General features: G+C 47.0%; 1 protein-coding gene across 4 annotated transcripts in view; it reads right to left on the bottom strand.

Moving 5' to 3' along the window:
* The window catches only part of DAG1 (dystroglycan 1), a 65,774-nt gene extending 43,593 nt beyond the window's left edge, over positions 1 to 22,181 (bottom strand). Inside the window, exon 1 of one of the 4 annotated variants that reach the window (XM_032868056.1) lies at positions 22,027 to 22,181. The gene's annotated coding sequence lies outside the window, so the exon portion shown is untranslated. Of the gene's footprint in view, positions 1 to 12,412; positions 12,431 to 21,697; positions 21,717 to 21,838; positions 21,963 to 22,026 lie in introns of those variants that run through there. The other 3 variants (XM_032868058.1, XM_032868061.1, XM_032868060.1) reach the window with 3 other exon arrangements.
* Between the last annotated feature and the right edge of the window lie 1,482 nt (positions 22,182 to 23,663).

Raw genomic sequence — 23,663 nt, 5'->3', positions numbered from 1 at the left:
TGGAACCTTCTGGAAATGTTCTATATCTTGATCTGAGTGGTATATACATATGTAAAAGTGTGCTCAGCTATACATTTATGATTTGTGTATTTTGCTACATGTATAAATTATGCTTCAATTTTTTACAAAACGGTGACGTCAAAAACAAAAACAAAAAACTCCAAAGCTACTAGTTACCAAGAGATTCGGTGAAACAGCTTTATTTATAAAAGAACATATTTTCAAAGCCTAAAGAATGAGAAAACTCAGCTCTGGCCCAGGATAAATTGGCCAGGGCCTACTACTTGCTGACCCCGAGGTGAAAGCAGGGCTGCTCTCTAAGTACTTTCACTGCTAGCTGATCGTGGACACCTGAGAACACCAGAGCAGCCAACACTAGGAAACAGCTTTCACTCCTGCTTTTCCACACTAACTAAGCAGCCATAGTTGTGTCTCACAAAAATCTGAGTAATTCAATTTTTTCTTAAGATTTATTTATTTATTTGAGAGAGAGAGAAACGGAGTGCGAGTGCAAGGTGGAGGGGCAGAGGGAGAGAAAGTCTTAAGCAGACTCCTTGCTGAGCATGGAGCCCCACACAGGGCTGGATCCCACGACCACCGCCTGAGCTGAAACCAAGAGTTGGATGCTCAACAGCCTGTGCCACCCAGGCGCCCTCTGAGTAATTCAATTTTTAAATGAAATGGTAAAGATCTCTCACACGGGAGATTCTGCACTCCGCTCACCACCATGCTGGCTGCCTGACACCCACTCCTCTGGGCAGCTCCTGAGCATTGCTAAGCAGCTTCTAGAAGCAGCCCTTCCTCCCCTTCCTCCAGCACAGCCCACACTTCCCTGACTCTGGAATTCCTTACATTCTCCTCCCTAAAGGACAGCCCTCAGAAAACTTGGATTCAAACCAAGAAAACAAAACCTAGTCTACCTCCTTAGGCCTAAGCAACCTTAGTGGACAGACACAATGCATGCAAAAATCTGAATTTACTTGGCTTCGAAATTACTTCTGTATAAAATAAATGAAATTTGGAATGTGTGAAGTAATAACAAACAAACACCACAGGCATATGTTAAGCGTCTCAGCACCAGGGGAAGGCCAGATAAATCCTGGTACAGTACATGATACCTCTCCTTGGGGGCAGTTCCCACTGGTAGGGCAGTGGGCTCAGCATACAATACATACGAAGGTTTAGGCTAGCCACCAGCACAGTCCTTTACCTCCAGATCCTCACAGCAATACTGGATCAGGCAGCGGCTGTCTGAAGTAAGCACAGAGCTGCCCTCACAGACACATGCTTGGGCTGCCCATCAAATTCTGGGGTAAGCTGGGTGGGGCCCACAAACAAGAAAGCCAGGGCCAGCTGACAAGTTCCCAGGCCTGAAGCCTGGGCCTGTTCTCACACTGAAACCACCTCTGGCCCTCCACATGCCCACATCCTCAGCCACCCGCCGGCGCAGCCGCAGCACTGGCAGCTGACACACTTCCCTATACTGAAAGGTAGGTTTCTGTCCCCAGAGCTTGAGACCAGTAGGTGAGGCCATGACCAGAGCCCACATGAGCCTTCCACTGCTCACCCAGCCCACCGGCCTAATGGCACTGATGAGAGGAAAGACTGGATTGTAGCCATTCTCTAACCTCTACCCGTTTCTCCGTTTCCTTACCATTTTAAGTGGGTGACCAAAACGTGCCTTACAACGAGAAGAGAATCCTGGGAAACAGCTTCCAGACACAGAGAAAATTTGTAAAACACAACACTCATAGGACAAAGTATGAGGCAACCATTTAAATCATCAAGACCAACACCTTCATTTTACAGATGAGTAAAATGAGGCTTCCACAGTCCCTGAGATGGTGAGCAATCAAACAGGATGAGAATCCCTCTCCTAAGCCTCAAATCTTTTTCCCATCAGAACACCACAGAAACACAGGGAGAAAGGAAGCGAGGAAAGCTGAAGAAAGGAGACAAGAGGGACAGATAAAGAAAGGCAGAAGCACCAGGAATTAGTGGGGAGGGCCTGCAGAGTGGGTGGTGCTGTGAGCCCCTCCCGGTGAATTAGGCCAGAGGAGATACCCCGGCTCTTCCTCTTGCAACACCCTGTCACACCAGTCCCAGAGAGACTGGTTTGCCGAGGACTGCAGAGCCACTGAGAGGCTGGGCTGGGCTGGGCTGGGCTGGGCCTGGCCTCTCCTCAAGGAAGCGGCGCTCTGGGTACCAGCTGTGAGCATCGTGTAACAAGAGGAAAGCTGCCCTCCAGAGGAAAGATGGAGACCACCCCAGCTGTGCCAGAGGGTCCAAACCTGAGGTGGATCATGCCTTTGGATCCAGCCACCGATTCATAGGAAGTATGAAAAAGAGTGTGCCCACCTGCACCCTAAGACACCATCAGCTACACCTGGACTATGGGAAGACTCCCACATGGAGTCTAAGGGCCCAGAGGCTTGAGCAGATAATTGCAAGGAAAGGGACAGAGGGAGTATCTATAGATCGAAGAGACTTAAAAGATACATGAAGTTTTAAAAATGGACAAAATTAAACTACAGTGCCTAAGGATACACATTTGGGAGGTAAAACCAAAAAGAAACAGAGGGAAATGGATACAAAGGTAGGTTGGGGGTCACTTTTGGAAGGAAGGAGAGAAAGGGCTGTAGCAGGGATGGGACCCACCAAGGGCCCTCTAGTGGGGCCAGCAAAGTTTTATTTCTTGACCTTGTAATTCACTAAGCTATACTTTTTTTTTTGGGGGGGGGGTCTTGTTTTCTCTATTTTTGTTTTATTTTATTTTTAAAATTTTTATTTATTTATTTGAGAGAGACAGTAAGAGAAGGAACACAAGCAGGGGGAGTGGGAGAGGGAGAAGCAGGCTTCCCGATGAGCAGGAAGCCCAATGTGGAGCTCGATCCCAGAACCCTGGGATCATGACCTGAGCCAAAGGCAGATGCCTAACAACTGAGCCACCCAGGCACCCCTTTGTTTTACTTTATACTAGCACAGTTTAAAAAGTTTTTTAAAATTTTTTAAATATATACAAAGACCCAATTATTATGTTGCACACCTAAAACTGATATGATGTTACATGCCAATTTTTTCTCTATTAAATATAAAGGATTGAATCCCCCCTCACACACACACACACACACACTTTTTTAGCGGCACCTGGCTGGCTCAGTTGATAGGATATGCAACTCTTGATGTCAGGGTGGTAAATTCAAGCCCCTTATTGGGTGTGGAGCCTGCTTTAAAATAAAAAAGAAAATAATAACAAGATGAGGTAAACATAAAACCAAACCAACCCTGGAAGAGCCTGAAGACGATGTAAAGCAGCACTCGCTGAAAGAGAACCCCGCCAGGAAGGGTGAACACGGAGGGCCGCGCCAAGGGAAACTAGGTGCATACCTCTAAATCTGGGGTTTGGCATTAGGAACCCCCAGTCCACGGTCCTGGTCCCACACTCTCCAACAGCTATTAGGTATTAAGCTGACATTGCAGCTACCTGTGTGGCTCCTTGAGCCATCTCTCAACTGGTTCCCAAGAACAGAGTAAAGGTGTGCTGCTTATTTTTAAGTGGGTGACCAAAACGTGTCCCCTCCAGGCATTATTCCTTCCACTGCATATTGTCCTGCTCCCACAGCCTGAAGGGTTTTAACTTGCTTCCCTGCTAAAGCACACCAGCACAGCCTTTCAGATTCCACAATTCCTCAACTCTGGCCTAGCCCAACCTCACCACTTCGGTTTCTGTTCAGAAGCTACCTCTATTTACACCACCATGAATCCATCATTTCAGAGCTGGCCAAAGTCTCTGCACGCATCTCGCATCCTTACTGCTAGCCGGCTTGACCCCACAGTGGTCTCTAGTCCCCAGCTCTCCCTGTCCCCTGTGCCTCCTAATTCCTCCAGCTGACTTGGGGATTAACCAGAACAAACCTAACAAAGTTCCTCCTCACTCTTATCTTCTCCCTCCCCTCCCCTTTTTCTAACCCCCCTCTCATCTCTTCTGCAGCTTCCTCAATTATGCCCCAAATCCCTCACACATCCTTATCTAAATCACCACCAAACCAAGAGGGCTCCCAGAGGTCACTTTTAACCACTCTCTGAAACACCATTTTGCAGGCCCCACCAGGATCACCTGAGGCACAGCGTCGGGGCCACGAACTGGTTCAACAGGTCACAGACACATATGTGTGTGCCCAAATGTCAGCCTAGTTTTGAAAATAATCTAGAACTGCAGAATTGGCTAATCTCTGCGTTGGACACCTGAAACGAATGTACCACTACGTGTCAACTGTACTTCAGTAAAAATCTCCTCCTCCTCCTCTTCCTCATCATCATCCAGAACTGCCTCCCAGTCTCTCCAGGGTCCTCTCCCTGATCCCTCATATTGCCCTCTAAAACAGGCCTAGCCTCCCACTCCCCCTTATGATGAATCAAAGGCACACGGACTGCCTATGGTCACTTCCCAGGAATGGGACCCTCAGCCTCTCCAAACACACTTTCTTCAGAAAAATACCAACGGAGAGGAAATAATCTTTACTTCTCTTCCCTCTTTTGCCTGGTTGGGGCAGGGCCCATACCTGTCTCACCCACCACCAGATCCAACCCTGGAGCCTTGCACAGTGCCCAGAGCAGGACAGGGACTAAAAGAACACCTGCTGAATGAACAAACAAATCGCTGAAGGCCAGCACCAACAGGGCCTGCCCGCTGCGTGCCGTCAGACAGTCCTCTCCACAGTCTGTAGGCTAGCCTGTCTTGTAAGACTGCTTAATAGTCCATATTTAATCTTACATACTCCTAGATCAAATTCCTTGTCTTTAACTTTTTCCAATAATAAGCACAGATTCATAAGGTGTGCTAATGCACACAAAGCACAATAAGGACCTGACACGAAATAGACACTTTAAAAGACATACAAAATACAAATAAGCCAGTCACCCATCATCTCATATGAGTGTAATATTTCTGTGCTTCACACAATCTACATGAGCAAAACTAGCTAAGGAACGTGGGTGTCACTCTGTACACCACTGGGTGTCCTGGCTGCTCCACCTCAGATGCAAATCTGAAATAAAACTCCAAGGTCAATAATCCCCTGACAATTACAGGAAATGGACTTGCTTCCACATTGGGGTTCCTCCCGCTCCATTGATCAGCTCCTATACTGTGGCCTCCTCTGGACCGCACTGGTTCTGGACGGTTTGGGACAACTCCCAGACTGGGAGCAGCCCTATGCACTCTGCTTCCCCTCTGACCTCTCAGAGGATTTCGAGTGAGCATTTACAGCTTTATTTTCAACTCCCCTCTAGTGGTATCAGGTCATTTTCTTATCTGATAACAACCAATAGCTCTACCCTCATCTGCCCCTAACACAAAGGTCAGAAACCAAATGCCTCTACTATCTGGAAATCACCTGGAGACTTCCCCACTGGGAACCCAGAGGCAGCCCCCACCCAGCACAAAATCGTGTAACACAGTGCCCATGTCACCTGGGGGCTGGAAACCAATTTTTGCCTTTAGGACAATTAATCCCTGCTTCGAAGCTGGGCACTGATGCCTGTACCCTCATCACACTCCAAATATTTGTGGTCAAGGAAAGCCCAAAACAGTTCTGATTTTCAGGGAGGATGCTGATTTTACAGAGTAAGGTTCAGACATTCCATACTCAGTTCTTCCTAGGAACCAAAAAAAGGGGGAAATTCCTGTTCTAAAGAATTCCAACCCTACAGCCCTACTGAATTACATGTTCCAGGTAAAGCATCTGCTGCCGCCAACATATGACCAGGGGCCCCACTCGCTCCAGGTCTCTTACAGTGCATGCTGGCTGCAAAGTCAGTTTTAAGAAGTTACCCAGTCAGGAGGTCATATGATCACGTGGGGAAAAAATCAGTACAGGTCTGGTCCTTTGAAAACCTAGGACTTTCACTCTAAGGCATGCCCTGTTGATAACTACAAAAGATATCAACACTACACAGAAAAAGAAAAAGCACTTCTGGTCACTCAACTCATATGGCAACATTGCTAGTCTACGCTCCTCCTACTTCACTGGTGAGATTCAAGAAAACAAAACTGGGCACCAACAATCTCCAAAAGACATTCCTTAAAAATCTAAACAGTGCTGGGGCGCCCAGCTGGCTCAGATGTTGGAGCCTGTGATTCTTGATCTCAGGGCCATGAGTCTCCACAGTAGGCATAGAGATTACTTTAAAAAAGGGGGGGGGGGCACCTGGGTGGCTCAGTGGGTTAAGCCTCTGCCTTTGGCTAAGGTCATGATCTCAGGGTCCTGGGATCGAGCCCCGCACTGGGTTCTCTGCTCAGCAGGGAGCCTGCTTTCCCCTCTCTCTCTGCCTGCCTCTCTGCCTACTTGTGATTTCTGTCAAATAAATAAATAAAATCTTTAAAAAAAAAAACAAAAAACCTAGGGGCCCCTGGGTGGCTCAGTGGGTTGGTGCCTCTGCCTTCGGCTCAGGTCATGATCTCGGGGTCCTGGGATCAAGCCCCGCATCCGGCTCTCTGCTCAGCGGGGAGCCTGCTTCCCTTCCCCTCTCTCTCTCTCTCTCTCTCTCTCTCTCTCTCGCTGCCTGCCTCTCTGCCTCCTTGTGATCTCTGTCTGTCAAATAAATGGGTAGAATCTTAAAAAAAAAAAAAAAAATCTAAACAATGGTGGTTAGTTAACAGAGAGACCTTGGTCCTCAAACTATTTCAGTTCTCTGCTCATCTTGACATCTTGACCAATGCCTCCAAGGACCCCTGCCCCAACAAGATACCATAGCTCCTCCCAAAGCTCAACAGTAAGTGAGCAGTCAAGGCAAAGCTGCTTTCATGGAGGTACCCCGGGCTTATGTCTAGGTTTGTTTCTATCAAACACCTGCTACATATAAAATCACCTATCACAGGGTATTTGGGTGTCTCAGTCAGTTACACATCTGCCAGCTCAGGTCAAGATCTTGGAGTCCTAGGATGGAGCCCTGAAACCCAGCTCCGCTCTCAGCGGGGAGTCTGCTTCTCCCTTTCCCTCTGCCCCTCCCCCTGCTCGTGCTCCCCCACATGATCGCACTCTCAAGTAAGTAAGATGTCTTTTTTTTTTCCAAATAACTAAGATCTTAAAATCACCTATTACATATGTAATTACAAAACACATTAATAAAAAACACCCCTGAACCCCTAATTCACCCTAAGAAACATAACCAGCTTTTATTAAGTATTAGATTCGTAGTTTACACCAGAAAGGAAAAGGACAAATATAATATTAACAAGCAGGAATTACGGAGTGCTGTAGAATACATGACCAGCCAGCCAACCTTTATTTCCTTCTTCTTTTTTTTTTTTTTAAGATTTTACTTATTTATTTGACAGACAGAGATCCCAAGTAGGCAGAGAAGCAGGCAGAGAGAGAGAGAGGAGGAAGCAGGCTCCCCGCCGAGCAGAGAGCCCCATGCGGGGCTCGATCCCAGGACCCTGAGATCATGACCTGAGCCGAAGGCAGAGGCTTTAACCCACTGAGCCACCCAGGCGCCCCCTTTCTTTTTTTTTAAAGCTTTATTTATTTAAGTGATCTCTATATCCAACATAGGGCTCGAACCCAAGACCAAGAGTCAGATGCTCTGCTGACTGAGCCAGCCAGGTGCCTTCTTAACAGTCTATGGGGAGGATATTCTATCCCAATTTTACTGAGGAAGAGAGGTCAAAGGACTTTCTTAAGGCCACATAGCATACAAGGGTCCCAGGGGACTCAGTACATCTGGTAGCTTCCTTCTCAGACCCGCATTTCTACTGCCGAGGATACTCAGTGTTTTCACTGTTCAAACTCATCATCATGCTTGTGCCCAAACTCTTGCTGGTGTTGCCAAAATGCAAGGACCCTCAGTGAGGAGACTTCACCTCTTTGGAAGTCATGACCCAGAACACTATGTATGACCGGGCACTGTCTGAAAGAAGTCCTCCTTCAGAACTCAATGCCGCCATTCGCAGTGGGAGCTCAGCCTGGCAAGTACGTTTTATTCCTTTATTTGATAAAAACAAAATGCCACTCCCAATCCTAAAACAGAGAAAAGAAATGTATCACTCCACTCCAGCAGAAGGATAAAATAAGCTAGATTTTTCCCCCCTCTAATAAAAGGAAAAAAAGAAAAAGGTAGGAGGAAGGCAAACACCCAGGGTAGGGCTAGCGCCAGCTGTTCCTTTCATAAGACACTTCCACAAAGACAAAGAAATCATACATATTGAAGCATCATGGGAAGAATGCATTTTTTACTCAGATAATCAACAATTTACAGGACCATTCCAAAGTCTCCCTCATCTGGGTTTTAGAGGAACACATTTCTCAGCAGCTATCCACGCAATCATACAGACTTCATGTAGAAAAGCCCTCAGCAGACTTCAAGAGGGTCTGCTCAGGCCTTTTGCCTCTTCCTGCCTCACCAGCTCACTGACTTACTCCTCACAGAACCTCCGAAAGCACAACAGCTGACCACACATCTGTCTTCCTGTCTGACGCTAACACGCCCGAGAAAGGCAGCTCTGTCTGTCCACTCACCAAAACTGTAAGTACCGCAGACTTCTTTTTTCCAGGGGCACGCTGGCCTGGGGTCAAGAGAACTGCCTGCTCGCCCAGGAAGGCCATGTGATAGCAGCAGAGTACCCCATATCCAGACAGAATATTTTTCTTAAAAAGCTAAGTCCCTCTGGCTTCCCCTATCTGGAGAATCACATTCGGGCATCTTCAACGAGTTCTACAGTTGATTAAGGCTAAAAAGAATTTTTTCCAGTTTTACTGAGATATAATTGAAGGCCAAAATAAAATTTTTTTAATTATAAAAATCATTTCATTCACAAATAGATTAATCCTGTTTCCCAGAGGATTCCAAACATAAGGGGCCTGGAGGGAGTGCCCAGCCTCCTATGACCAGGCACTAAGCCACCCTTGGGAGCAGCAGGCCTGTTTCTCCAAATATGGCCTCAAATCTGCTGCAAGAGTAAGCTCAGGCCTGCAAAGGGGTCCGCAAGAATGTTTATCAAGACATGACAAAAGAGGGCAGACCTAGAGGCAAACAAAGCACAAGGACTGTCCCTCAGAACAGTCCTGAAAGGCAGGGCCACATGGAAGGAAGGGACTGTTTGCTGGGCCCTCACCACCCAGTAACCACAGCAGACAGGGTAGAGGCCACAGCAGACCTGACACAGCCGTGGAGGGCTGTGCCTGCGGGCACGGACCACAATGGGCCCTATTCTCCCTGGAAGCTCATGGCAGGAGGGGAGAGGGGAGGCGAGGACATTCCTTCACCCCCTCACACAGAGTGAAAGGGCACAGGGAGCCCAGGGCGCCAGAGGCCAGCATAAGAAGAAAGCATGAGCAGCCATTTTCCTTCCCAGCTTTCTGAATCAAACAGAAACCCCTCCTAAAAACAACCAGAAAGAGAGACCCGAAGTGCCATCTGATTAAGGTGGCCTTCAATGGGGCTACACAAGAGTCCCCTCTCTGGTCAGCAGTGCCCAACCATAAGGGAAAACAACTCAGAGCTTTGAGGGGACAAGGGAACCCACAGGACCTGTCAGCTCAGGGCTTGGCACTGCAAGCAGAAGGACTGACTTTCTTCCTGGCACCAGGGAATCCAGCCATTTTTTAAAGTACTTGAAAACTGGAAAAAGCACATCTTCAGAGTGGCAAACACAGTATTTTAAGTCTATATCGTTGACCCTTCTGACAAAATATTGTGATCTTTTCCAGGTAAGCAGAAGCAACAGCTGGTAGCACAAATCCAGAAGAGAGAGGGAGACAGGAATCCTACTGTTATCTATTTGTGACTTTAATGAATTCTATTTTTAGATCTTTAATAAAGAGCTTCTCTTCTAGTCTCCTCCCACCAAATTTCTCTACTCGGGCAATTCAATCTACCCAACACTGCTCAGTCTAAAAATACTAAGACACTTCTTCAGGCATGCTTAACATAACAGGTAGAGCAAAGCTCTCTACACTTCCTCATTTTCCACGAGACTCAGAATCCACCCCTGCTCAAGGGCTACTCATCAGACTGATCTCCGTTATTAAAAAAAATCCAGTGAGCAAGACTCCCGGAGGTCAGGGCAGATCGGAGGCAAAGACAACCTACCAGCCCAAACGGGACTTTTACAGTGAGGAGAGATGCATGTTTTATGGAGGTATTCCATAGTACAACGAAGGCCCAGAAAATGGATAATGTCCCAGGTTCTAATTAATAGCCAAATTAAAAGCAAATGCTATTGGAATTCCATTACTAACACTATAATTTTTCCTGGCAAAAATTGGCTAGATAATCAACCCAGTCCCAGAGAACAACTGAGCTAAGTAAGAGAGGCGTTTAGGACAACCAAGGCAAAACTGGTTCATTCTGCTTAAGACGGCCTTGGGAATCTTAAGTAATCCCGCATCTACCTGTAGAATGTTTAGGGGGGAAGTGCTCCCAGCATAGAGAAAGGTGAAATAGAAACGACTGCATCATTTGCCAAAACAAACATCTTCCAAGTCCACTAATCAGTTTCAATACATAGAAACCAACTATGAGAAAGAAGTCTGGGGGCAGCTGGATGGCTGTCAGTAAGCATGCGACTCTTGATCTCAGGTCGTGGGTTCAAGCCCCATGTTGGGTGCAGAGCTTATAAAAAATAATAAATTAAATAAAATTAAAAAGAAAGAACGCTGTAAGAACTGCTTCTTATTTATAGATTTCCATACTCCATATACAGAAATTCAATACCTGTAGAAATGAAGAGCAAGTGCCAAACAGGGGACCAAGCTGGGCACTGGCCATTACTTCCCTGAATAGGACACATCCTTCCAAGTGTCTCACTTGTCCTTGAGCTCTCCTTAACTGGCACCCTCTCCCATACTTAGGGTATCCAAGGGTTGTGAATGCCTCAGAAGAATGAATCTGAGGCTACCCACACCCCCAATGGCAGAGAACATGGAGTCTGAGCCTCTGCATGGCTACAGAGATAGCACATCTATTCAAGTCAAAGAAAAGGGACTAGACAAAACACACACCATACTTAAAAATAACACCAATACAACCCTGCCTCACTTGACATTATAGGTGTGCTCCTGCAAAACTCTAAGTCACATCTCACTCTTTTCAAAAACTTTGTATTTAATATGGTGATCAGAGAGATTATTTAAAAAAAAAAAAAAAACAAGAAAAAAAAACAAACCTAAAGCCCAAAGATGTTAATAGCAACATTACCTATTACAATCAAAGTAAGAGACAATAATCTAAGAACTAGGGACAGGTTAACCATTAGAAATGTCACATCTCTAGAACACAGCTCATGCCATAATGCTAGGAGAAAAGCAGGATGAAAATGAAATCTATCCTCTAACCTAAACTCAGTAAAAAGGCTGCCCAAGGTCTACTGGAGGATGGCCAGGTCTCAGAGGATAATGGCTATTCCTAGGGAGAACTGGAGATTAAGGGGATGGGTGGAAGAAAGCTTTCCCCTATATAATCCTTTTGAACTTTCTGAGTTTTTACCATGTGTTGGTATTTCCTATTTTTTAAAAAAATATTTTATTTATTTATTTGACAGAGAGAGATCACCAGCAGGCAGAGAGGCAGGCAGAGAGAGGCGGAGCAGAGAGCCCAATGTAGGGCTCGATCCCAGGACCCTGATATCACGACCTGAGCTGAAGGCAGAGGCCTAACTCACTGAATCAACCAGGTGCCCTGGTATTTCCTATTTAAAGAAAGACTGGGGCACCCAGCTGGCTTAGTCCAAAGAACATGGGACTCTTGATCTTGGGGTTGTGAGTTCAAGCCCTACATGGGGTATAGAGATTACTTAAATAAATAAAACTTTTAAAAAAGACTAAAATTGGAAGACAAAGGATTTTTCTTGTCTACTTTTTATTTTCCAAATTTCTTAAGATTTATTTATTTACTTCAGAGACAGCGAGTGGGGAGGAGCAGAGGGGAAGGGAGAGAGACCAGCAGACTCCATGCCATGCAATGAGCCCAAAGCAGGGCTGGATCTCAAGACACTGAGATCATGACCTGAGCCAAAACCAAGAATTTAACCAAATGAGCCACCAGGGCACCTCTCCAAATTTCTTATTTTAAAATATATGCATTACTTTTTTTTTAATTTTAATTTTATCTATTTATTTGACAGAGAGAGATCACAAGTAGGCAGAGAGGCAGGCAGAGAGAGGGGGGAAGCAGCTTCCCACCAAGCAAAGAGCCCGATTCGGGACTTGATCCCAGAACCCTGAGATCATGACCAGAGCCAAAGGCAGAGGCTTAACCCACCAAGCCACCCAGGTGCCCCAAAATATGCATTACTTGAAGCAGCTTTTTCCCCACTCAAGTGTTTTAAAATTCCATAATCATTTTAACAAGTATGGAAGTATCCATCATCTTTCTTTTGCAAAAATCTCTCTGAAATTTTTAAGTACCTTACCTTGCCTTCTAGTGCTAGACTGCTTTAAAAGCCTTATCTTCCTGAAGAGCAGAGGCCCTGCAGGAAAAGAAGGATCCAACATTGGTGAATGTCCACAACCACAATAGAATTACACCAAAGGAAGTGAGGAATGCCACTCAGTCTCCTGTCCACCCCACCAATCAGTCACCCTTTTGTCAAAGACTGACAAAGGAAACTAAATGTTTTCTGTAGAATTAATCCAGGATCAAAAATTATAAACAATTTCAAAGATAAAAAATAATTCTAATAGGGGCACCTCGCTGGCTCAATCAGTAGAGCATGAGACTTTTGATCTCAGGGTCATGAGTTCGAGCCCTGTTGGGCACAGAGATAACTTAATAAAAAATATTAATTAAAAAAAAAAAACAAAAAAACAAAAAAAACAACTCTGCGGTGCCTGGGGCACTCAGTAGGTTAAGCGCCTACCTTCAGCTCATGTCATGACCCCAGGGTGCTGGGATCCAGCTCTGCATCAGGCTCCCTGCTCAAAGGGGAGCCTGCTTCCCCCTCTCCTGCTCCCCCTGCTTGTGCTCGCTCTCTCACTCTCTGTCAAATAAATAAATAAAATCTTTTAATAAATAAATGAAAAAAAAATTTTTAAATTCTAATATCTAAAACTTAAGACAGTGATAGTTTAACCTCAATGCTATTAAATGCACACCATGATGTGTAGGACAAAGACATTCAGTCATAAAAGTGATTTTTTTTATATTCAGCTGATTGTTCCCACTAGAAGCCTACTTTTAAAACAGTTTTTAAAAAATTTTTAAGTAAATAAAATGTAAGTATAAATTGGGGTGCCTAGCTGGTTTAGTCAGTAGAACAGGTGGCTCCTGATCTCAGGGTTGTAATTTCAAACCCCAGGTTGGCTGTAGAGATTGCTTAAGTAAATAAACTTATTTAAAAAAAATTTTTTTTTAATAAAAGTATAAATTAAGCGAGCATACCGCTGAAGTTTCATTCAGATTTACTTCACTCCCACAGAGAACTCAGAACAGGTTCACCAACTTAGATACCTTCAGTTTATGATACTGCTCCACGGTGACCCATCATCCATCTCCCTACCCTGGACCCAGGGCAAAGCTAAGAAAATGCTTAGCCATCAAACCCAAGAAATAGGAAAATAGGAAACCCTATTCATTAAAGCTAAATTAAGCCCTCTGGCTGGTGTAATTTTGTAAACTACTCTAAAATCCTATTTATAGAAATTGCTATCTGAGCAGTATTACTGACTAATGATCAGAGTGAAACAGGACATCAAAAAGCAAAGCAGGTTATGTGACTTATAGGAAGACTGCTTTCAAGTAGTACCCAAAGGCATGGACACAGAAAAACCTACTGGGAAATGACCAGATTAATCACTTTTATTTTATTTTTTTTTAAAGATTTTATTTATTTATTTGACAGACAGAGATTACAAGTAGGCAGAGAGGCAGGCAGAGAGAGAGGAGGAAGCAGGCTCCCTGCTAAGCAGAGAGCCTGATGCGGGGCTCGATCCCAGGACCCTGGGTTCATGACCTGAGCAGAAAGCAGAGGCTTTAAACCACTGAGCCACTCAGGCGCACCGATTAATCACTTTTATATTCAAAACCACCATTACCTTACTCCAGGCCTGGAGTGTCCATACAGGAAAAGCAGAAAAAAAAGATGGGGGCTTAAGAACCAACAGCACAGTAACATTAGCAAAGACACAGAAACACTCTTTAATGGGGAGGAGGAAGAAAACTTACTCCAGAAAATGATGGAGAAATCCTTGACCAATACACAAGACACACTGAAGAACACACTACCTGAACTTATTCTCACTTTGAATACTCTCTAGTCCCCATTTGGACCCCTTCAATGTTCAAACCAGCATTTACTTCTCTGATACTCTGGAAGCCTCCAGCCCCCAAGCAGTCACACTCCGCAGTGGCTCCAATCTAAACACACCCAGAGAACCTGGATATTCAATCAAACTTTTCATCACTGACTTCCTGTATAGGCTAGGAAAAAAAACCTCATAAGGCAGGGCACCTGGGTGGTTCAGTCCTTTGAGCGTCCAACATTTTGGTTTCCGCTTTCAGTTTTAGGTCATGATTTCTGGGTCTTAAGATCCTCTGCTCCACCCTCCTACTTCTGCCCCTCCCCCTCTGCTGTTCACACATTCTCGCTAGCTCTCTCAAATAAATAAATCTTTGGGGGAAAAAAAAAACTCACAAGGCCTCACTCTTATTCTTGCCCATCCTCTAAATGGATCTCGCACCACTTGCCATTCCACTAGGCTAGTTGTACACCCCTTATCAAGAAGAGTATGACCAAAATAACAACTCAAAAAGGCAAGCAAGGTAAAGTGGGTCCACCTGCACACTATCATGGGCCACCATTAGTATTCTGCATGGGTCAAGTATGCAAACCAATGACAAGTCTTTCAATGAATCCACTTGAAAGCCACACCATCCTTGCTATGATTCTGAGTCTCCCAAACTGCAGACATTTTATATATACATATGTGTGTGTGTGCATGCACACATGCACGCACACACATACACAATTTTTTTTTAAACAGGTTCCATGCCCAGCATGGAGCTCAATATGGGTCTTGAACTCACCACCCTGAGATCAAGACCTGAGCTGAAGTCAAGAGTCAAGATACTTCGGAATATAAAATCAGGGGCACCTGGGTGGCTCAGTGGGTTAAGCCTCTGTCTTTGGCTCAGGTCATGATCTCAGGGTTCTGGGATCAAGCCCCGCATCAGGCTCTCTGCTCAGGAGGGAGCCTGCCTCCCCCTCTATCTCTGCCTGCTGCTCTGCCTACCTATGATCTCTCTCTCTGTGTGTGTCAAATAAATAAATAAAATCTTTAAAAAAAAAAAAAGGAATATAAAATCAATGCACAGAAATCAGTTGCATTTCTATACACCAACAGCAAGACAGAAGAAAGAGAAATTAAGGAGTCAATCCCATTTACAACTGCACCCAAAACCATAAGATACCCAGGAATAAACCTAAGCAAAGAGGCAAAAAATCTGTACTCAGAAAACTATGAAGTACACATGAAAGAAACTGAGGAAGACACAAAGAAAACGTTCCATGCTCATGGATTAGAAGAACAAATATTGTGAAAATGTCTATGCTACCTAAAGCAATCTACACATTTAATAAAATCCCTATCAAAATACCATCCATTTTGGGGCGCCTGGGTGGCTCAGTGGGTTAAAGCCTCTGCCTTCGGCTCAGGTCATAATCTCAGAGTCCTGGGATCGAGCCCCACGTCGGGCTCTCTGCTAAGTGAGGAGCCTGCTTCCCCCTCTCTCTCTGCCTGCCTCTCTGCCTACTTGTAATCTCTGTCTGTCAAATAAATAAATAAAATCTTTAAAAAAAAAAATTTAAAAATACCATCCATTTTTTTCAAAGAAATGGAAGAAACAGTCCTAAAATTTATATGGAACCAAAGAAGACCCTGAATAGCCAGAGGAATGTTGAAAAAGAAAGCCAGAATTGGTGGCATCACAATTCCAGACTTCAAGCTCTATTACAAAGCTGTCACCATCAAGACAGTATGGTACTGGCACAAAAACAGACACATAGATCAATGGAACGGAATAGAGAGCCCAGAAATAGACCCTCAACTCTATGGTCAATTAATCTTCGACAAAGCAGGAAAGAATGTCCAATGGAAAAAAGACGGTCTCTTCAACAAATGGTTTTGGGAAAATTGGACAGCCACATGCAGAAGAATGAAACTGGACCGTTTCCTTATACCACACACAAAAATAAGACTCAAAATGGATGAAAGACCTCAATGTGAATCCATCAAAATCCTTGAGGAGAACACCGGCAGCAACCTCTTAGACCTCAGGCACAGCAACTTTTTCTCAGACACGTCACCAAAGGCAAGGGAAGCAAGGGCAAAAATGAACTATTGGGACTTCATCAAGATCAAAAGTTTTTGCACAGCAAAGGAAACAGGCAACAAAACCAAAAGAAAACGGACAGAATGGGAGAAGATATTCGCAAACAACATATCAGACAAAGGGCTAGTATCCAAAAATCTATAAAGAATTTATCAAACTTAACACCCAAAGAACAGGAGCGCCTGGGTGGCTCAGTGGGTTAAGCCGCTGCCTTCGGCTCAGGTCATGATCTCAGGGTCCTGGGATCGAGTCCCGCATTGGGCTCTCTGCTCAGCAGGGAGCCTGCTTCCCTCTCTCTCTCTCTCTCTGCCTGCCTCTCCATCTACTTGTGATCTCTGTCTGTCAAATAAATAAATAAAATCTTAAAAAAAATTAAAAATGTTAAAAAACACCCAAAGAACAAATAATCCAATCAAGAAATGGGCAGAGGACATGAACAGACACTTCTGCAAAGACGACATCCAGATGGCCAACAGACACATGAAAAAGTGCTCCACATCACCTGGCATCAGGGAAATACAAATCAAAACCACAATGAGATACCACTTCACACCAGTCAGAATGGCTAAAATTAACAAGTCAGGAAACGACAGATGTTGGCGAGGATGCAGAGAAAGGGGAACCCTCCTACACTGTTGGTGGGAATGCAAGCTGGTGCAGCCACTCTGGAAAACAGTATGGCGGTTCCTCAAAAAGTTGAAAATAGAGCTACACTACAACCCAGGAATTGCACTACTGGGTATTTACCCTAAAGATCCAAATGCAGTGATCCAAGGGGGCACATGCACCCGAATGTATATAGCAGCAATGTCCACTATGGAAAGAACCTAGATGTCCATCAACAGATGAATGGATAAAGTAGATGTGGTGTATATATATACAATGGAATATTATGCAGCCATCAAAAGAAATGAAATCTTGGCATTTGCAACTACGTGCATGGAACTAGAGGGTATTATGCTAAGCAAAATAAGTCAATCAGAGAAAGACAATTATCATACGATCTCCCTGATATGAGGAATCTGGGAGGCAGGGTGGAAGGTTTGTGGGGTAGGGAAGGAAAAAAATGAAACAAGATGGGATCCAGAGGGAGGCAAACCATGAGAGACTCTTTAATCTCAAAAAATAAACTGAGGGTTGCTGGTGGGGTGAAGGGGTAGGGACAGGGTGGTTGGGTTATGGACACTGGGGAGGGTATGTGATATGGTGAATGGATTCACAGACCTGTACCCCTAGGGCAAATAATACATTATATATTAATAAAAATAATTTTTTAAAAAAGGTCAGACACTTAAGCAAGTGAGCCACCCAGGCACCCCCCAGTTTTTTTTATTCTTTTTTTTTTATTAAGTAGGCCCCACGCCCAGCATGGAGCTCAATGCAGGACTGGAACTCTTGCCCCTGAGATCTAAACTGCAGACATTTTAAAACACACTAGTTCTCTACCCACCAAGTGGGTCAACAAATCATGGCTTCTCCTCCTGAGTACATCCCTTTCTTGCCATCTTTCAACCACCCTTTCTACTACCTTCTTTATACCTCTACCTCTACCTCCTTCAACTGCACTCCTGCAAGACTCAAAACTAGGGCACAAGCACTATCCCACTCAGAACTTCCAGGGACACCCCACTGGCCCAGTTCAGTCTTCAGATCAGACTTTTGCCCCACCTTCCCCAAGGGACACTTCCTTTGGCTTTACTCCTCGGTCCTCAGGCATGGCCTGATCTTTCGCTCCTCCACCTTCTTCGGGTCACCTAAGGACAGCCCCTCATCTTGCCTGCCTGCCACAGACTCAGCCTTCCCCCCATTTTGCTGTCTAGGTGCCCCGTTTATTCGAAGTCTCTCAAGCCCTCACCAGTATTTGGCTGATGCTGCCTTATATTCCACTGCCCCCTCCTGCCCCTTCGATTCAATGGTAGATCCCTGATGATACCAGCACCATTCAGGTGCCTAATATCTGCTGAACAGTCTCATCTTGAACCTTCCTCCTCTCTCCTCACTCCCCTGTTGAACACTGTCCTTGTTTAGATCACCTACCTCCTTACTAGACCATAGCAGTAACCAACTTGCCTCCAGTCCAGTCTCCATACTCATAATAGGGGCTTTTTTTTTAATATATTTTTTTAAATGTTTTTAAATAAACCCTATGATATGCCCAGCATGGGGATCGAACACACAACCTCAAAAGCAAGAGTCCCACATTCCACTGACTGAGCAAGAGGCACCCCAAGGTCACTTCTTAAAACCACCACAGCTGGGCGCCTGGGTGGCTCAGTTGGTTAATCAACTGCTTTCAGCGCAAGTCATGATCCTGGAGTTCCAGGATCAAGTCACAGATTGGGGGGGGGAGGGGGTCCCCTGCTCAGCAGGGAATCTGCTACTCCCTCTCACCTTCCCCCCTCTCATGCTCTTCCCCCCTCAAAAAAAAAAAAAATAAAAAAAAAAAAAAAAAAAAAGGTTAAAAAAAAGAAAAACAACCACCACAGCTGTGCTCCAAGTTCCTTCTGGTTCCACCCCAACCTTCTAGAACATAAAGAAAAGGTGCCCAGTCTTCTCTCTCACCCCTTGCCTCTGCTCACTTTTTTTCCTTCCAGAGTTGAGACCTTCCTGCCATCAACTCCTTCACCAATCAAACCACTACCCTGAAGGTCCAGCTCAACTGAAGTCCCACCCTAAAGCCTGCCCTCCGTACGTAGCCTAGGACCCAGGCTCCTCGGCTTACTTCAGCATGGTGCCCAGAGCACCAGCAGAGGCCCCAAGAAGGCTCAGATAAACGCTAGTTTCTGAGAATGGTCCCTCACAGCATGTTCCTGGAATTCTGCATGGAGTCCTTGATCACTTCTCCCACACTGCCCTGGCACTGTGCCCACCACCAAACACCTGGGCTTGGTCTTCACCAGAGAAACACCCAACCAAGGCTACCAACATCAGTCTGATGCAACACAAACTCAGGAGGGCACAGTCAAATGTTCAACCTGTATCCAAATCCAGACTCTGCCACATGATGACAAGTTGTGTGACCTTGGGAACATTCCCTCATCTAGGACTCTGCTTCTTCAGTCAACATAAAGGATTGTCATAACCACTAGCAATAGTGCACACAGAACAAAAACAGAAAGCCCATGACTGTGGCTGACGTAGCCTATCACATCTCTGACCTAGAGAGCAAGAAAGGCCAGAACAACTGTAAGGTAAAGGATTGTACATACTCTCATGTGCATTGAGAATGAACACACCTGTTTAAAAAAAAAATGAACACACCCGTACTCTGAGACCAATACAACAGCCCTGCCCAACAGGAAATGCAATGCCTCAAGTTCAAGAGATAAGATTTTTAACAATCATACGCCATGCCTCTTCTTTCCTGAACAATTTCAGTCCAAGTGGCTCCAGGATCCCCCTCTTACCACACCCTTCTCAGTGTTTTAACAGACACCAGCGAACTCACACAAGATAGAGTTAAATCCTTGGTCATGTTACTCTTCTGACCCACACATTCCTGAATACAGACTTCTTCTCCTTGTCCCCAACCTCCCCCCCCACAACCCCAGCTTGACATTCCCTCTGCTCAACCTTTTCAGACTCTCAGCTGGCTCCTCCTCCCACCTCAGCTCTCCCCTACTGGCAGACCTCACAGCCGGAGGTCCTGAACCCCTCCCCCTCCCTGACACTACCTATGTGGTCACCAGCAAGATCTTTCTAAACACAGGTCTGGACCATGCCACTCCAGTAATTTAAAAGCCTTCTCAGGCTTCTGCACCCTGAGAATAAAGTCAGAACTCCCCAGCACAATGGGCCTAGAGAAAGGCCTAGAAAGGCCTAGAGATCCCACTGGCCAAGCTGGAGGACTCACAGGTGCTATTTTAGGAGCTCATGTACATGTGGTTCCCTGCATCCAGACCTTGCTGTCCCCCAACTAATTACTGCTGGCCCTGCAAGCCTCAGCTTAGGAATTCCCTTTCCTCAGGCTCCCAAAGCACCATGTGAGCACACTTACTGGGTTAGATACTATCAATCACAGGTTCCCTAATTCCCACTGTCCCTGAAACTTCGTTCCTTAAGGGCAGAACCAGCCTCTTTTACATGACTCCCCTGAACCTACCACAAAATTAGGCAAGGAGTGATGCCAAATATTCATTAAATGAATGAATGTACTTTGTCATACCAACTTTTCCAAAACAGTAAAGACTTGCTCTCTTCCTCTTTCAACCAAGGCTCGTATCAACAAGAGCTTTCATATTCCAGCCGGGTGTTTGTTGCCTGTACAGTACTGCTTACTCTTCCTTTCATACATTTTGAACAGGCTCACACTATGCACCTTCATCTCTCCTCAAATCTGCTTTCTCCAAGAAATGGCTCCTCAGCCTCCTTTAAACATGCAGACCATGAGCTCTTATTCCTTGGCTCCACAGCAAACAAAGTTCAATTCAACTTCTCTGGAGTCCAACTAGAGATTTGTATGCCTCCAAGGTTGAATCTTTTTAAAAACAGGGACATTCCAAAATTATCATGTCTCTAAACACTCACCATAGAGCAACCTGATAAAGTTACAGTATCCCATCTACAGCAGACTCAAAAACACCTGGTAGCAAATCCAACTCTTTATCTGGGCTAATGTCCTATAAACACCACCCTCCCTGCGCTGAGTCTGGGTTCCATGCCAGGAATCGCTTCTCCTCGCTTATTTAGGGAAATAGCAGGACCGGCTCTTAAGTTAGAACTTCAGGCTATAAACGTGCTGTCCCAGGCTCTAGCTTCCACCAAGGCAAAAACTTCATGCTCATCATTAAAACTAATTCTGAAGTCAGTTTACAAACCTAAGAGCCTCACATGTCATAGAAATTAAAATATGCATTTTTAATTAGCACTTAAGTTTGTATGAAATTAACTTGGAATTTTTGGCAGGATTCTAAGCAGAGAGAGCATTTTCTCCAGAGACACTTTACAAATACACCCGCTGGTGAATCCGTTTTTCCGAACACCAAGTAAAAAGGTGAAAAGGCAGGAGGCTTCCAAAGAAGCTCGAGTTGGGGGGTGGGAGGGTGACCCCAAGGCTCTCTGAGCAGCTCAGGTCCCAGCGGCTGCGGCGCCCTTCCCCGCCTCTTGCGGGGGGTCAGTGCCCCATCCTCCGGCTTCTGTCCAACTGGGCCGCGCGACGACCCTCTTTGCAAGCCCAGGGGGAGGACCCAAGGCCGTATACGCCTGTGGCCAGCGCGCAGGCCCCGCGTTCCCCGGAGCGCGGGCCGGGCTGAGGCCTGGCCCATCGCCGCGGCGCGGAGCCCGGGCCCGGCCGCGGAACGCCCTAAGCCTTCGCCTGAGGGGCCGCGAGGAGGGGGGCAGCTCTCCCCGGGCAGTGCCGCTGCCTCACCCGCAAGGACGTCCGCAACCGTGTCCCCACCCCGGGCCAAACCGCGAGCAGCAGCAGGTGTTCCTTGGGAGGCTCGACCGGCCACGGGGATGGGGGCCTGGGCTGCTAGGCTCGGCGGCAGGGGACGGGCGGCGCACTCACCGAGCGCCGGCGGGCGAGCCGCGGCAGGTGCTTGCTCCTCCCGGCCGCAAGACGCCACGCCGCCGCCGCCGCCGCTCCCCGGGGACTCGGCGCCAAGCTGCCGTCGCCGCCGTCGCCGCCGTCGTCGCCGCCACCACCGAGCCCGAGGACCGCGAGCGCCGCACCGCAGCCTCCGCGCGAGCACGTACCGGGCGGTGAGAGGGCGCCGAGCGCGAGGGCGGGGCGCGCGGCCGGAGCCTAGCAACCGCCTGACACGCGAGTGCCGCAGCCAATCCCGCCGCCAGCTCCGCGCGGCACCGACCAGCAGTCCGCGCGACGCCCGCTTCTGCCTGCGTCCGCCGCCCCGCAGCGCGCCGCACCCGCGCGCAGGCCCCGCCTCCACCCGCGCCGCTTTGCTCATTGGCCCGCCACGCCCCCGCCCGAAAAGACACGCCCCTCCCTGGAAGCCCCGCCCCACGGAGGCCGGGTCCGTCCCCCGAACACGCCCCGGCCGGTAAGGGTTGCCCCCAGTCCTCTGGCCTGGCCGTGGGGGAGGGGCACCCCACCCAACCTCAGGCCTTCCGGCTGTGAGACTCGTCCAACGCACCCAGGGTGGTCGGGCTCGGGAACTGGCTCTGCCACAGAAGGCCACCTATCGTTTGGCTCTCCTGATTTCTCTCGAATGCAAATCAAGAGGTATTTCTAAGCCGTGAAAACGATCAGGAAGCGTCCTCTGAATCGCTAAGGATGACTACCCTGTTGCTTGGCCCTTACACGGATCGGGAAACTGAGGCGAGGGCCGGAAGAGAGGGAAGCTGGCCTCTCTCCAAAGGCCTAGCCCCTAGCAGGCGAGGTCGTCCGGGAAGCGCCTCAGGCCTGACCCTGTCCCCTTCCCCTGCCCCCAACTCCGGAATCCGATGCCTCCTCTGGCGCCAGAAATAGCTCTGACCCGCTGGCGCTGGTCACTCACTACTTGTAGCCTGCATTCTTTCAGGGGGTGGGGGAGTAAGGAGCGGAGGTTACTGCAGAGGTCCTTCTCCCTTCAAGGGGAGGGTCCTAAAGGGGCTCGCTCGTCCCAGGGTTTACCTATGGCCTCCAACCGCAAATGCCCCAGAGACCTGAAAAATCACTGGATGGATCTAGGGATGGGATCCATGATGGACTCTGCTCCCTTTCGCTCCCAAATCCTGCTCAAGATGTGTCCATTCCCTCCTGGGCCTGTGTCCAGGTTGGAATTCCAACACAGAACCTTTGTCAGAGAGCACATTTTTTTTTTTTTTTTTTTTTTTTTTTTTTTTCTTTTTTTTTTTTTTTTTTTGTCAGAGAGAGTGAGCGAGCACAGGCAGACAGAGAGGCAGGCAGAGTCAGAGGGAGAAGCAGGCTCCCTGCCGAGCAAGGAGCCCGATGTGGGACTCGATCCCAGGACTCTGGGACCATGACCTGAACCGACGGCAGCTACTTAACCAACTGAACCATCCAGGCGTCCCCAGAGAGCACATTCTGAACACAGAGCTGGCTGCTGCCTGTTAGGCTGTCCTCCCTGAATCCATACAGGTGTGAGTCTCCCCTGCCTTCTCCCCACTCCTTAAGGAGTGTCCTGGAGAAACAAATTTCAGAGAGCCAGAAGGAAAGTCATCTTCCAAATGCACATAGCTGTTTGTGATTTTTTTTTAAAGATTTTTAAAATGTATTTGACAGAGAGAAAGCACAAGAAAGGGGAGTGGAAGAGGGAGAAGCAGACTGCCTGCTGAGCAGAAAGCCCCAGGAGGAGCTCTATACTAGGACCCTGGGATCATGACCTGAGCCAAAGGCAGACACTTAACCGACTGAGCCACCCAGGTGCCCC

This window comes from Lontra canadensis, unplaced genomic scaffold (genome assembly GCF_010015895.1).
Source record: "Lontra canadensis isolate GAN:19392208 unplaced genomic scaffold, GSC_riverotter_1.0 scaffold35, whole genome shotgun sequence".
Lineage (NCBI taxonomy): Eukaryota > Metazoa > Chordata > Mammalia > Carnivora > Mustelidae > Lontra > Lontra canadensis.
This window is presented reverse-complemented; position numbering and strand designations above follow the sequence as displayed.